Genomic DNA, 13,916 nt, shown 5'->3' with positions numbered 1-13,916 from the left:
AGTAAACCATTAAAACAGAAAACCATAACACTTTTTAAAGGAAACATGAGAGAAGGCAAAGGGGACCAGGTGAAGATTTTTTTAGACCTGACACCAAAAGCACTATATATAAATGCAAAACTTGATAAACTGGATCACTCAGAAAATAATTCATGAAACCTCTTGTTAAATAAATGAAAAGATCAGCTGCAGATGGGAAAACTATTTTCTGATCATATACACATCTGACAGAGGACTTGCATTTAGAATATATAATTTTCTAAATTTAATAGTAAGAAATAATCCAATTAGAAAATAACCGAAAGACATAAGCAGACACATCAAGATGGCAACTAAAGGCATGCAAGGATGTTCAACATCATTGGCCATTAGGGAAAGTCAATTTAAAATGAGCTATCACCACAGAATGGCTAAAACAGAGACAGTGACTATTTCTAAACAAATACGAACAAGGAGTAAAGAAACTGATCTCTTATGTATGGCAGTTAGGAAAACAAGATGGTACAGCTAGTCTGAAAAAAAATGTAGCTGTTTCTTATAACACTAAGCACACATTTAGCATCTGATCATCCATTGCACTTAACAGTTATTTGTCATAAGAAAATGAAACTGTTTTCACAAAAACATCTATATGACTGTTTACAGCACTTTTATTCTTTTTTAAAATTCTTCATTTTTAAAAACAGTGTGCGTGTGTGTGTGTGTGTGTGTGTGTGTGTGTGTGTATGTGTGTGTGTCCTATGTGTGGAGGTCAGAGGACAGTTCTCAAGACTCGGGGGTTCTTTCTTTCCAAGTTTTGGATCCCAGGAATCAAAATAAGGTCATCAGACTTAGTGACTAGCACTTTTACCTACTGAGCCATCTCCATGGCCCAGCAGTTTTATTCTTAATGGGCAAAGTTGCAAACAGTCCAAATGTCCTGCAATGGATTAACTGTTAAACTGTGGCATATCCACACTGTAGATTATCACTCAGCGACAAAACAGTGATGGATGTTAAAGAAATTATGCTGAGTGAAAAATCCCCACAGATTTCAAAATGAATGATTCCATTTATATAATATGCTTGAAATGACAAAATTATAGGGATGGTGCGGTGAACATGTTAGGAGTTTCCAGGAATTGTGTTAGGAAAAGGAGGTGACTGATGATAAAGGATACCAGGGGGAATCTTTGAGATGGTTGTGTTGGTCAAAAAATCTACATGGGTGACAAAATTGTGTAGAACTTATTTATATTCAGCTTGAGAAATGGATTCTTGTTAAGTTGATGAAATCTGAATGAGGTCTATGGATTGGACTAGTGTCACAATCTTGCTTTTGATAGAGTTATATAAGATTACCATTGGGAGAAAACTCTGAGACCCCTTTAATAGTTTTACATCTCTCCGTGGAATTTTATTTTAAAATCAATCAAGTATAAAAGTAAATGTGAAGGACTATGACTATTTTACCACACACAGATTTACATATAATGAAGTAGAATTACATCCACAGTATGAAACATAGACAAAATATAAGAGTCTACATTATTGTTTATCCTAGAAATATAAGTGAAAATGACTATGAGTATCATAATTGTGAGTGTTGTATTTTCAACTCTAGAAAGGTAAATAAAAAGTTGATTGCAAACTTCTGTATTTGTCAGATTTCTAAGGGCCAGAACCATTAGTAAATTATAGACACTTATTTTATATATTTACAACATACATCATTTTCCACGTATTCATTCGAAGCTATTGTCTTTTATAATTGTGATACTGGCTTAAAAAAAAAAAAACAACAACTGCAGGACAGGCGACCAGGAAGCTGGAACCTAGGGACATAGAACTTTTAAACTATCCGTTCAATGCTGTCTGTCTCAGGAAAAACTCAGCTCTGGTTTAAAGGTTTTTCCAAATTCTAACAGGCCCACCTACACTATTTGAGAAAATGTCCCCTACTTTTAAGTCAACCACCATTTAATTGTATTATCAAAATACCTCCGCAGCAACACCTGTATGAAGGTTCGAATAACTGGGAGCTGTAGGCTAACTAAACCGACATCAGCAAAAGGAAAAAGAAGCCACACACCACCATAAAGCATGTGTGCTTACAACTGGACAAATGTGTTGTCAATTGCCTTCTTGCTTTATTATTTTTCCATAATTCAAGCAGAAATGATAAAAATCAATACGAATGGCACTCGCAGAACTTTAGAGTTGGAGGGGGGGGCTTGAAAAGCTCAGTGTGGACCGTGATAGAGCAAGAGTCACTATACCTCGCCCTTTCTAGCGCCCAGCAGGGCTGGGACTCCTCAGGGCAGCAGCGCGCGCAGCAGGAGGGGAGGAGAACCCACCTGAAGCACTGCGCCGCGCGTGCGGGACCTCGAAGTGGGCGGAGCCTGGAAGCCAGTGGCGTTGGCAACGGCGCCCAGCCCGCCAGAAGAGCGCGCGGCGAGCAGACGGCGGGGAGCCGGTCGGGTAGGGCGAGCACAGCCCGCAGGGGGGGTGGTGGCGGGGGGAGTGGCGGTGGTGAGGAAGGAAAGGGAAGAGGCGGAGCGTGGGAGCGCACAGTGTCAGGAATACAATAGTGCTCCGCGCCTCCTCGGCCGCCGCCGCCCAGCAGCCTGCCCAGGGCTGAGGCCTGACGGGCCAGGCGGCCAGGGCGGAGGGCGGGAGCGGAGCGCTAGGGGGCGGCCCCCCGGGGCTCCTCCGGAGGCCTGGGCGGGAGGGCGGGGTGAGGAGGAGATTAGGGGGCAGGTGCGAGGGAGGGAAGAGAAGAAAGCGGGCGGCTAGGGGGCGGTTACCACCCGAGCCGGACTTGCCCGGCACGTTGAGGGGCCCCTGTGTGCTGCAGGGAAGGAGCGGAGCCCGCAGTAGCGCCGAAGGTAGGCGCGATCGAGAGCAGTCGCAGCCGCAGCAGCGAGCCTGTGGGCGTAGTGCGGGTCTGGCGGCAGCAGTGGCGGCCTCGAGGATTGGGGACGAGGGCGGCGTGGAGCTAGGGGTTCCGGCCTCGCCGCGCTCGGGGTAGCTCCAGCTCCACGAAGCGGTCGCCTCCGGTGTCCCCCGAGAGCCTTGGAGCGGAGAGCGTGTGTGGGCTGAGGTAAAGTGCCCAGTCGCCCCTCTACCGGTGGCGCGCTGTGCCTGGTGGCCCGAGCTGGGGGCGGGGAGGGGGTCGGCGAACACGGACACGCGAGCTCGGCTGCAGCCTCTGGGCCACCTCAGGAGGCATTGAGCGCCATAACTGTGGCGGCCGTTCTCTTCAGAGTCCTCTCCCGGCACCCGTTCTCTTGCCGGGTCTGTGCTATCGGGGACTCGTGGGGGCCAGACCTCTGGGCTAGAGGGCATGCTCTTTCTGCCGCCTGTGGCTGGCTGGCTGGTCCGAGCAGCGAGAGGGCGCACCCTGGCTGTTTGAGCCTTGCGGAGCGGGAAGACACCGTCTGGAGAGGGGGAGACGGGCAGTGCAGGGAGCAAGCAGGCACACCGAGAGCCCAAATGCCAGCCTAGCGGGAGCGCGGGCGCCCTGATGGCCAGCGAACTTTCCTTTCTCCAGTCATTGTTAGAACGCTGCGAATGTTCGTAGCCCCGCCAAGCGCCCTGCGGTCCTGGGGGGGGGGGTGGGAAAATCGCCAGGGCTTTGCCAATTACGGGGAGATTTTTTTTTCTGCCATCGGGCATGGCACAGTTGTTAACTTTTCTCCAGCTCTTGAGTTCGTTTTATTATCTACTCTGCGGGATGCCCATTTATTTATTTATTTACTTATTTGTCTATTTATCTGACCCTCCAATCTTTTCCTCCTGCATTTCGGAGCAGAGTCTGGACTTTGGTGGAGTCTGGCTTTAAATTACATAGGGTAACCTGCACTCATTACTTGTGAGGGAGAAAGTAGGGTGGGATCTCAAATGAGTGTCCTTAATGGTGGTATGTGAAGACATGCTTAAGAGTTTATCTCTGTGCAACCCTAGGACATAAGTCGATTGTAGGGATTGGGCAAGAAACTTGTTTGGCTACTCCATTGGCGTTCTGAGATGCGAGGAAACCCATGTTCTGAGATGTGTGCAAGGGTCGACCCCCACCTTGTGAGATACACTCATCTCTGAAGCTGAGGGTGAGAACCCCACCCTCTAAGCTGCACAGTTTGATTGTACAAGAAATCAAAACTGGTGACAGTGATTCCAGTGTCCTAGAGGGAAAGGCGACCTCATTCCCTGCATTCAGTCAGATAAAGATAAATGCTACTCTCTACTCTCTGAAAAGTAATGGAAAAAAGTAGGTGAAAACTGGTTACACAACATCGTTGCCTAGTTCATGCTAACCAGAATCCACTTTCCCAGAGTACTTCTTAAATACCTTGCCTGCAGCCACTTCTTGTCAGCCTTGGGGGTTGGAGAATGGGGGTGGGGAGAAGAGCAGAGTCCACTTGAAACAAAGCATTGTGTTTTATTTAGTTTAGTATTTCTATAACATCTGTAATGGTGGGAACAGAGCATGGCCTTTGTACCCTTTGTACCCGTTGAATAGTGTAGTTCTCACATTTTTTTTCTTTTTTTGTTTAACCTTAAGAGTATCCTTCCATAATTGTCATTTTCTTTTTGTTTAAGGTGAGCTCTGAGATTAAATACTTGAATTAGTAGAGGATAAACTCTCACTTGGAGGATTGCAGAAGTTGGGGGTATGCTGTTCATATTAAGCTGGGAAGTGCCCAGTTGATGTTAAGTTCTCAACATCAGGTACCATCATTGCCACCTTTCTTTCACTTGTGCTCTTCTGTATACTTTATTCACCAGAGAAGAGCTCTTCTTCCAGTACTGTTGCCTTGAAAGAGTTCTTTACTTTTTTTAGCCAGTTAGTTCTGGAATAATACAGGTTATGGTGTTCTAATTCCAGAATCCACACTTTGTTTCCTCAGTGTGGTATGATTCTTGATCCCAGGCAGTTGAAAGTGAAGGAATCAGGAACGACTTGGAAACAGCTTTCAGGGCACATGTGAACCACTTTCTTGCTTGTAGAGGAGAAGTCCCAGGACCATCATCACAGCTGGTGATTCTGGGGCAGTTGTCAAACCTGAGACATGGCTTAGTGAAAGCTAAAGTACAAGAATGTTGAAGACTTATAGGTTTAGTGTGGCCATCTCCTTTAATAATGTTGTCTTTCCCCTCTCTTGTGTTCTACCAACCATAACAAATGTTTGTCCTCTAAGCTCTACAAAACCATCTCTTGGTTTTGGTTTTGGTTTTTTACTTTGAGGTTTACCTGAAACTAATCACATATTTTGTGGGTGGTGAGGAAATCAGGAGATATCAGGTGTTTATGAAGACGTGACATTAGAGAGCTCTTAGAAACTTTGATCAGGGATGCAGAGAGGTAGGCTAAAATGAGGTTGAATATTATCATGGGACATAATGTACCTTCCCTCTTCATGGAGTTTACAAAAAATAGGAACTGAAGAAGATACAACTTATATGCTGACTTATATTAAGATAATCTGATCAGGGGATAATTTACTGTGATCTTTTGTTGTTGTTGTTGTTTTTCAAGACAGGGTTTCTCTGTGTAGCTTTGGAGCCTATCCTGGCACTCTCTCTGTAGACCAGGCTGGCTTCGAATTCACAGAGATCTGCCTGCCTCTGCCTCTCAAGTGCTGGGATTAAAGGTGTGTGCCACTAACGCCCAGCCCTGTGATCTTTTCTTGCCTCACTTTTGTAGATGAGAGGTGGGTGTTGGATGATATCCATATGGCACTATCCTAGCCATAATTTTTGGTGTTGAAAATTGGACCCAGAGTCTTGGACATGCTAAACAAGCATTCTACCACTGAGCTACCTACCCCTTACACTGATTACTTTATAAAATGGGAAAATTAGGCTCATTCATAAATTTGTATTGCTCTAGTTACTGTGGCTGAGAATGCTCTAGCTTTCTCAGCTTTATAAAGGTTTCTAGGGTGGAAAGAATCTATGATGATTGGTTAGAAGTGATGAATGAATAAGAGGGTGCTAGCAGGTGATCACTATAGAACAAGTAACTACTGCTTTAAGTTTTCTGTTTTTGTGACTCCTCATGGTTATTTATGTGTCCTCTCTGTAGGTTTTTTCATAGACAATAGAAACAGGGTTCCTCCAATCAAACTTACCTGATCCAGTCTGCCAGACTTGGGAAAGGGAAGGTAAGAACTTAAAGAGCTTTCTTTCTGAACATGAGGGCATGTCCTTTGGGGCACTATGGGGGTTCTGATATGCCTTGAAGAAAAAGGATCTGGCAAGGGGAAGTTATACTTGGACTTTGGCCAGTAGGAGGCATCTGTGATACCATGAGTACCCTTCAAGCAACAAATAATTTTTCTGCTCCAACTCAGAAGCCCTGGTTATGCCCCACTACCCATAGAGGTCATTCTTTGTGATACCTGCTGATAGGCAAAAAAGCCTAACCAGTGTGGTTTTTGTTGTTGTTTTGAGACAGGGTTTACTAGATTGCCCAGACTGACCTTCCAACTCATGATCCTCCTGCCTCAGCCTCCTGAGTGCTGGGATTATAAGAAATGAGCTACTATGGTTGGCTAGAATGATATTTTACACTGAACCCTCTGTGTTGAAATCTCCTGGGAAATTTGCTGATATTATTCTCTTTTAGATTTTGAAAGCTTAATTTTGATAAAATATTAACATTTTAGGAAATGTTGCAAGATTGGTACAAAAACTCACTGTAGTCCCTTTATCCAAGGTCACTAGTTATCAACAGTTTGCTTTCATTTGCTCTTTCTATTTCTTTTTGCAAATCATTTGAGCATAACCATTGAGAGAGTGATATTTGTCAAGGCCATTCTGTCATGAAGAGTATCTTAGATGCAGCCACTGGTATAACAGAACAGTTGTGGCGGGGAAGGGCCCCAGAGGTAGCTACCAAGTATATGTTTGTAAATCAAGTGGAATGTCTGATGCTAGGTAGAGAAATCATGACCAATTGTAAAGTTATTTAATATACCCTCTCCCCCTTTCACTATTTTTGTTGCGTGTTTTCCTATGTCAAATTTTAATCCTATGAAAATTCTCAGCTTTGTGGCCATTAATATAGTTTCCATTTAATTCATTCAGCAAACCTACTGAGTGTGTTCTAATTTCTGGGGGTATAAAAGGAGAACGATACTCATCCCCTTAAGAGCTTAATGTCCAGTGGAAAGAATTTGAGGAATCTTTTCAACAGTTAGGAGGAGGAATGTTCTGCTGATGGGAACAGAGGCCTGGTTAAGGATCTGAAGAGTAGATATCTGGGAGTCACTTAACTGGATGTAGCTGTACATACCCATCTTTAAGGCCTTCTGCTCTTAGATAACAAAGTTTATGAGTTAGGGAATCCTTTGATGTCATACATCCACCACAGGCAGTGGAATCAGGCAAACTTAGACTCATATTCTGGCTCTTCCTCTTGATTTTGGCTAGTTTACTTCTTTATACCTCCGTTTCTTCATGTGCCAAATCATATCTCTGAGGATGGTAGTGAGAATTTAGTTAAAGTAATAGTTGCTCTGTATACATTTATTTCATCTCCTTTTACCAAAAAAATGTTGTATGTTGGGAATAACATGTAAATTGTTAGGTATTAAGTAGGATCCAAGGGGCTATTCTTTTTTCAACAGATAAATGTAGGATTGCTAGTTCTAGGGAAGACTATGGTGATTACCTTATGGAATAATAAAAATAATAGCAACAGTGATTTTGGTAACAATTTCCTTTATGTTGAGCACTGGATAGCTCTATGAGCAGAGGGTACCTCTCAGAGGTGTTAATCTTAAAATGATAAGGCAGAGCTCACCTGTACAAGGTCACACAGCAAGGAGGAAATAGAATTAATTCTTCTGTGACTGAAACCAGTGCAGTACTTTTGGAGCCTCGAGAATGAATAATAATAAATAATAAATAAGGCAAAAGGTAGAGAGATGAGGTTGACAGGCAGAGGAAATAGCTGTTGTGACAGCACTGAGTTGGGAGACAGGTAGAGGCTACTTGAAGGTATTTCATTAAACTTTCCCTAAACTGTGTGTGTGTGAGTGCGTGTGTGCGTACTTCAGAAAAGTATCCAGTGGTGCCTATAAAAGCTTTAAGTCATTTCTTAAGTGTTCTACCTTTCATTCCAATAGAGGTGATGTTTCTGTATAAAACCTCCACCAAAATGTTATTGGATGACTTTTACTGTCTTCTGTGAATAGTGGTAAAAGTTGCCATAATGCTAGAAGAAGGTGCTGCTTAAGAAGGCTGGTAGAAAGAGGTTTAATTAGGTTCATGTCTCTTGCATTTTAGGCTTCATTAAGAGTAATCCTTCAGCTTTCATTAAGTCCTGTGAAATAGATAAACAATTGGAATTGGGAGGAAAAGTAATTTCTGGAATTCTGAATTTAGTATTACAAATGGAACTGTGGAGTACAAGGATTTACTTTATATCATAATTAAGATATTAATGTGACTAAATGGAAATTTGTCATGTTTTAAATTTTGTGTGTGCGCCATCTGTGATGGCAGACAGCACATTTGTGAGACTCTGGAAAGAAATGAAATTTTTTCTGTAATATTTTTCATATTTTCATTTAAGTAGTAGCTTTTATATTTGAAACTTTATTTACTCATGGTTTTTCAAGACATGGTTTCTCTGTTTAGCTTTGGAGCTTCTCCTGGAACTCACTCTGTAGACCAGGCTGGCCTCGAATGCACAGAGACTCACCTGCTTCTACCTCCCAAGTGCTGGGATTAAAGGCATGCACCACCACTGCCTGGCTTGAAACTGATTGTTGTTTTCTGAGACAGGGTTTCTCTGTATTGCTTTGGAACCTGTCCTGGAATTTGCTCTGTAGACCAGGCTGGCCCTGAACTCACAGAGATCCACCTGCCTCTGCCTCCTGAGTGCTAGGATTAAAGGCGTGTGCCACCAATGCCTGGCTTGAAACTGTTTCCATGTACAGTGTAAACCTCATAAGAGAAAAGCAGTATTTTCTTCCCCTTGCCATATATATTGGGTCACAAACATGCTTTTAAGTAGCCTGTGCTAGTTAGCTTTTGGGGGTAAGAGAAAGTGCTTAGTTAGCGGCTTGATGATTTAGGATGGCCTTGCATAGACAGCTGATGTTTGGTAGACTAAATGTTTAGGTAGGCGGCTTAGATGAGCTTGGATGGCTCATCATTCTATGTGGTCTCTTCTAGGTGGGTAGTCTGAACTTAGTAACATAGTCTCAGAGTCTCAAAAGAGAGAAGCAAGTAAGAGAAAGCATCAGAGTACCTAGGTACTTTTTTCAAGTGTCTTGCTCCTGTCACATTTGCTATTGTTCCATTGCTAAATCACAAGAGTGCATTCATGACCAAGTCCAGAGACATTGTAGGAGACCATTCAAAGAGTGGATATAAGGAGCTGTGAACAAATTGTGAATCTTTACAGCAATAATGAATAATTGGTAGTTAATGGAAAGCCAGAGGGAGGCATTGTGGTTTTGGAAGTAGATATTCTCACAAATGGGTCAATTGTTCTCTGATTTTACTCAGCTATTATCAAAGGAGCGCTTGTGTTTCCTCAACACTCACTCAATATTTATCACAAAATCCTTGTATACTATGGTTTGTAGTTAAGCATCAAGATTTGGGAATCTACCACCATGCGGTGAGAGGAACATTGGCAATTTTGTCTTTAGCCCCTCCCCTTTTTCATATATAATTTTTACCTAAGAGAAGAAATGCTTATTTGGGTATTATAATAAGGATAAAGAATTCTTTATAACTATGTTTTATTTATTCAAAAATTTAAAATATCCTATGGTTGCAGTGAAGAATCCAGTATCATACTGTGAAGTGAGTGGCTGAGATCTACCAATTTGGGGTATCAGGCTTTGACCTTGTTCTGGAATATATCAAAGGTAACATTCTTTACATAACAGATTTTTTTCAACAGTTTGAAGGCTGAAATTTATTATATAGAAATGTAATGATCCTTGGAAATATGGGAAATGTAATAAAATGCTCATTTTGTGCATCATAGGTATGTGTATTCCTCCTGAAAATTGTGTGATGATATAATCTTAGATTTTATTTCCTCCTAGGATAAAAATTTAGAATTCCTGATATTTAAGTCAGTAACTCGAAAAGAACCATTCATATTTTTAAACATGCATTTGACTTAGCACTTTATCCAAAGAGTTTTTTTCAGCAAATACTTATAAGTTAATTGGAATAGTGCCTATAAGTAGCAAAAGAGTGATGATAAGTATCAGTCAGGGCTTAGTTATACAAGAATATTATACTGTATGTTGTATAATCTATAATGTATAGAGTGAGAAAATCAAGAAACAGTAGAGTGGGTGTATGTAAAATAGATGAGTTGAGTGTAAGAATATGCAATTTTTGCTTACATAGACAAAATATTTCTGGAGGGCTATTCAAGCACTGACAGTTTGGTGGCATGAATGACATGGACTGGTGGTTGAGAGTGAGACTTTTCTTTTTTTTTTTTTTTTTTTGGTTTTTCGAGACAGGGTTTCTCTGTGGCTTTGGAGGCTGTCCTGGAACTCACTCTGTAGACCAGGCTGGCCTCGAACTCACAGAGATCCTCCTGCCTCTGCCTCCCGAGTGCTGGGATTAAAGGCGTGCGCCACCAACGCCCGGCTGAGAGTGAGACTTTTCATTGCATAAGCTCCAATGTATACCTTTTAACTTTTAAGATGTGTTGTTTATTTTCCTATTTCGAAAATTACATGTGTTTTTTTAAGCTGGGTGTTGGTGGCACATGCCTTTAATTCCAGCACTTGGGAGGCAGAGGCAGGTGGATCTCTGTGAGTTCGAGGCCGGCCTGGTTTACAGAGCAAGTTCCAGGACAGACTCCAAAGCCATACAGAGAAACTCTGTCTTGAAAAAAGAAACCTTGTTTCAAAAAACAAAACAAAAAAAAATTAAATGTGTTTTTAAAAAGAGAGCTCATATATACTGATGGGAACTCCCATGGACTGCTTCCCAATGTGACTTGATCAGGTGTGTGTGTGTGTGTGTGTGTGTGTGTATGTGTATATATATGTATGTATGTATGTGTATGTATGTATGTATATTTATATCCAGGTAAGTTTTCCCCTAGAAATGCTTCTTTGTATATTTCTGACTTTTTCTTGGGGATTGAGCCTATCTAGGGCTTTTCTTATATAACATAATACTATACTACTGGACTATGCTCCAGCTTCGAATTATCTGTGTGTAGGCTAAGGGATAACTGGTGTGGTAAATATTAGCTTTATAGGCCTTTGTGTGAGCACAAGTTTTCAATTCCTTTTGGATAAATACATACATGGAAATGGAATTGCCGATCTTTCTCTGACAGAAGTGGACCAACTGTCCTCCAAAGTGGTTCTACCAATTTGTATTCCAATAAGCCATGAAAGTGAAGTATGTGTTGAAGTACATTTTCCCACATATGGGATATTTTATTGCACCATTTGTTGAAAAGTCTATCTTGCTTTTTATTCAATTGCCTTTGCATCTGTGCATCTGTTTCTGAGCTTCTCTGCTCCATGAATCTGTGTGTCTTAACCATTTTTTCCAATAATTATACTACTTTCTTTTCTTTGCAGTGCTGATATCTCATGACCTAAAGTATGCTGGGCAAGTGTTCTATCACTGAGCCTCATCCTCAGCCATGATACACTATGTTAACACACTTTCTTGAGTACTATGCTTTTGTAGTGAGTCTTGAAATAAGTAATATTAGTACTCTGACATTTTTCTTCTTCAGAATTGTAGTGAAAATGGAACACTTATCTTGTTCCCATCTTTCATCAAGAATAATACTAGCTATAGAATTTTGGTTTATAGTATATGTCCTTTTGTGTAGAAAGCAATTTACCTAACAGATTTGAGGCTGCTGTCTTAGCAGGAAGGCTTGCTTGTAAAAATTAGCCTTTGGCTGATAGATAGAAAATTGACTTTTTAAACATTTTAAAAAATAAAATGTCATACTCTACCTTCATTTATTTCCTCCCCAGTGCTTTTTATTTCTTTTGTTAATCCCAGTTTTCCAACCTACTTAAATAATTTTCTTTAGCTGCTCAATGTTCCAGCATGGAGGGAAAGGAGGGGCTCATAAGCTCTTACTTCTAGTTGAGGAGCTATTGAGAATGATAGCTGCTAGGAGGAGAGTCAGTTTTCTTTAGTAGTATAGTCCCTAATAGATTACCCGTGCTTTAGTGGATGGCCTACATCAATGCATATGTGGACAGTACAAATTGGACTTTAAGTGAGCTAGTTTTTAAAGAATATATGGGAGAGAGGTAAGGGTGGATCTTGGAGGATTTAGAGGGAAGAGTGGGTGGTGAATATGGTCAAAATATGTTGTATGCATGCCTGAAATTTTCAAAGAATTAATAAAAATGTTACATTAAAATAAAACAATTTCAAGGAAAAAGGAACTAAATAAATTTCCTTTAATATTTTTAGGGTAGGTTGGATGGCAGTAAATTCTGTTTCTGCTTACTGAGAAATTTTTCATATTCCGCTCACTTTTGAAGGTGTAGAGTAATGGTTGGGATTTTCCCCCCTCCTTCAATGTATTATTCCACTGTTGCATATTATCTAGTTAAGTCTAGTATAATTATTACCCTTAAGTATATCTAATGTCTCTCTTTGCTTCTGGCTTCCATAAAGGTTTTCTTTTTGCCTTTGATTTTATGCAGTTTAAATATGATATACCTATATAAGGCTTTATATTTTTTTGTATTCTGTTTAATATTCTCCAAACATTTTATCTGTGGTTTATGTCTATAATTTCTCAGCCATTATTTTTATTTTTCTTTTTCTTTCTTTCTTTTTTTTTGGTTTTACGAGACAGGGTTTCTCTGTATTGTTTCGGAGGCTGTCGGTCCAGCCTGGCCTCGAACTCACAGAGATCCGCCTGCCTCTGCCTCTTGAGTGCTGGGATTAAAGGCGTGCGCCACCACCGCCCGGCCAGCCATTATTTTTTCAAATCTACCTATTTTGCTTTTTTGTTTGTCTAAGATTCCAATTATGCTGTTAATGGCTCACAGTTCTTGAATGTTTTTTTTTAATGTTTATTTTTGCCTGCATATATGTCTGCACCACATGTATGCAGTGCCTGTGAAAGCAAGAAGAAAGTTTCAGGTCCCCTGGAATCAGAATTACAGATAGTTGTGAACCAGTATGTAGGTTCTTGGAATCCAGCCCAGGTCCTCTGAAAGAGCAGCAAATACTTTGAACCACTGAACCATCATTCTAGCTCCTGCATACTCGTTCTTTTTTCTCCTTTGTCCCATTGTGTTTTAATTTTTAGTGGCCTGATCAATAAACATGACCTTCAAACTCATTGATACTTTTTTTTTTGTTTCATCAAGTCTTCTGTTGAGCCCACTGCGTTGTTTTTTTAAAACTTTTTTATTTCTAGTATTTCTATTTGCTTTTTCTCCTAGGCTCTATTTCTTTGCTGAAATTATCTGTCTGGACTTGCATATTATGTACTTTGTCCATCAGACTCTTAAAAATATTTGTTATGTATACAGTCTTCTGCCTGCTTATATGCCTGCCCGCCAGAAGAGGGCACCAGATCTCATTACAGATGGTTGTGAGCCCCCACCTGTGGTTGCTGGAAATTGAACTCAGGTCCTCTGGAAGAGCAGCCAGTGCTCTTAACCTCTGAGCTATCTCTCCAGCCCATTAGACTTTTAAACATGAATCATAAGTCTTTTAAATTTCATTTTTGATAATTCCAACATCTGTACTACTGTGTTTATACCCAGGGACTGCTTTGTAACTTGGGGAACTTTCTTCTTACCTTTTGATACACCTTGTGAACATGCTGAAAGCTGCAAAGGGGCAAGAGATTCTGATGAATTTTTAGTAGTTAGAAAGCTCTGGTTTCGGGCTGGAGAGATAGCTCAGAGGTTAAGAGCACTGACTGCTCTTCCAGA

General features: G+C 41.0%; 1 protein-coding gene across 8 annotated transcripts in view; it reads left to right on the top strand.

Moving 5' to 3' along the window:
• The first annotated feature begins 2,433 nt into the window (after positions 1-2,433).
• Jade3 (jade family PHD finger 3) overlaps positions 2,434-13,916 on the top strand; it is a 137,116-nt gene continuing 125,633 nt past the window's right edge. For 2 of the 8 annotated variants that reach the window (XM_021222772.2, XM_021222766.2), the window contains exons 1-2: positions 2,951-3,082; positions 6,068-6,146. The gene's annotated coding sequence lies outside the window, so the exon portion shown is untranslated. Of the gene's footprint in view, positions 2,461-2,749; positions 2,868-2,950; positions 3,083-4,581; positions 4,711-6,067; positions 6,147-9,781; positions 9,873-13,916 lie in introns of those variants that run through there. The other 6 variants (XM_021222770.2, XM_040733713.1, XM_021222767.2 and 3 more) reach the window with 6 other exon arrangements.

Source organism: Mesocricetus auratus, unplaced genomic scaffold (genome assembly GCF_017639785.1).
Source record: "Mesocricetus auratus isolate SY011 unplaced genomic scaffold, BCM_Maur_2.0 Super-Scaffold_100033, whole genome shotgun sequence".
Classification (NCBI taxonomy): Eukaryota; Metazoa; Chordata; class Mammalia; order Rodentia; family Cricetidae; genus Mesocricetus; species Mesocricetus auratus.
The sequence above is the reverse complement of the archived record's forward strand: the minus strand, read 5'-3'. Positions and strand labels throughout refer to the sequence as shown.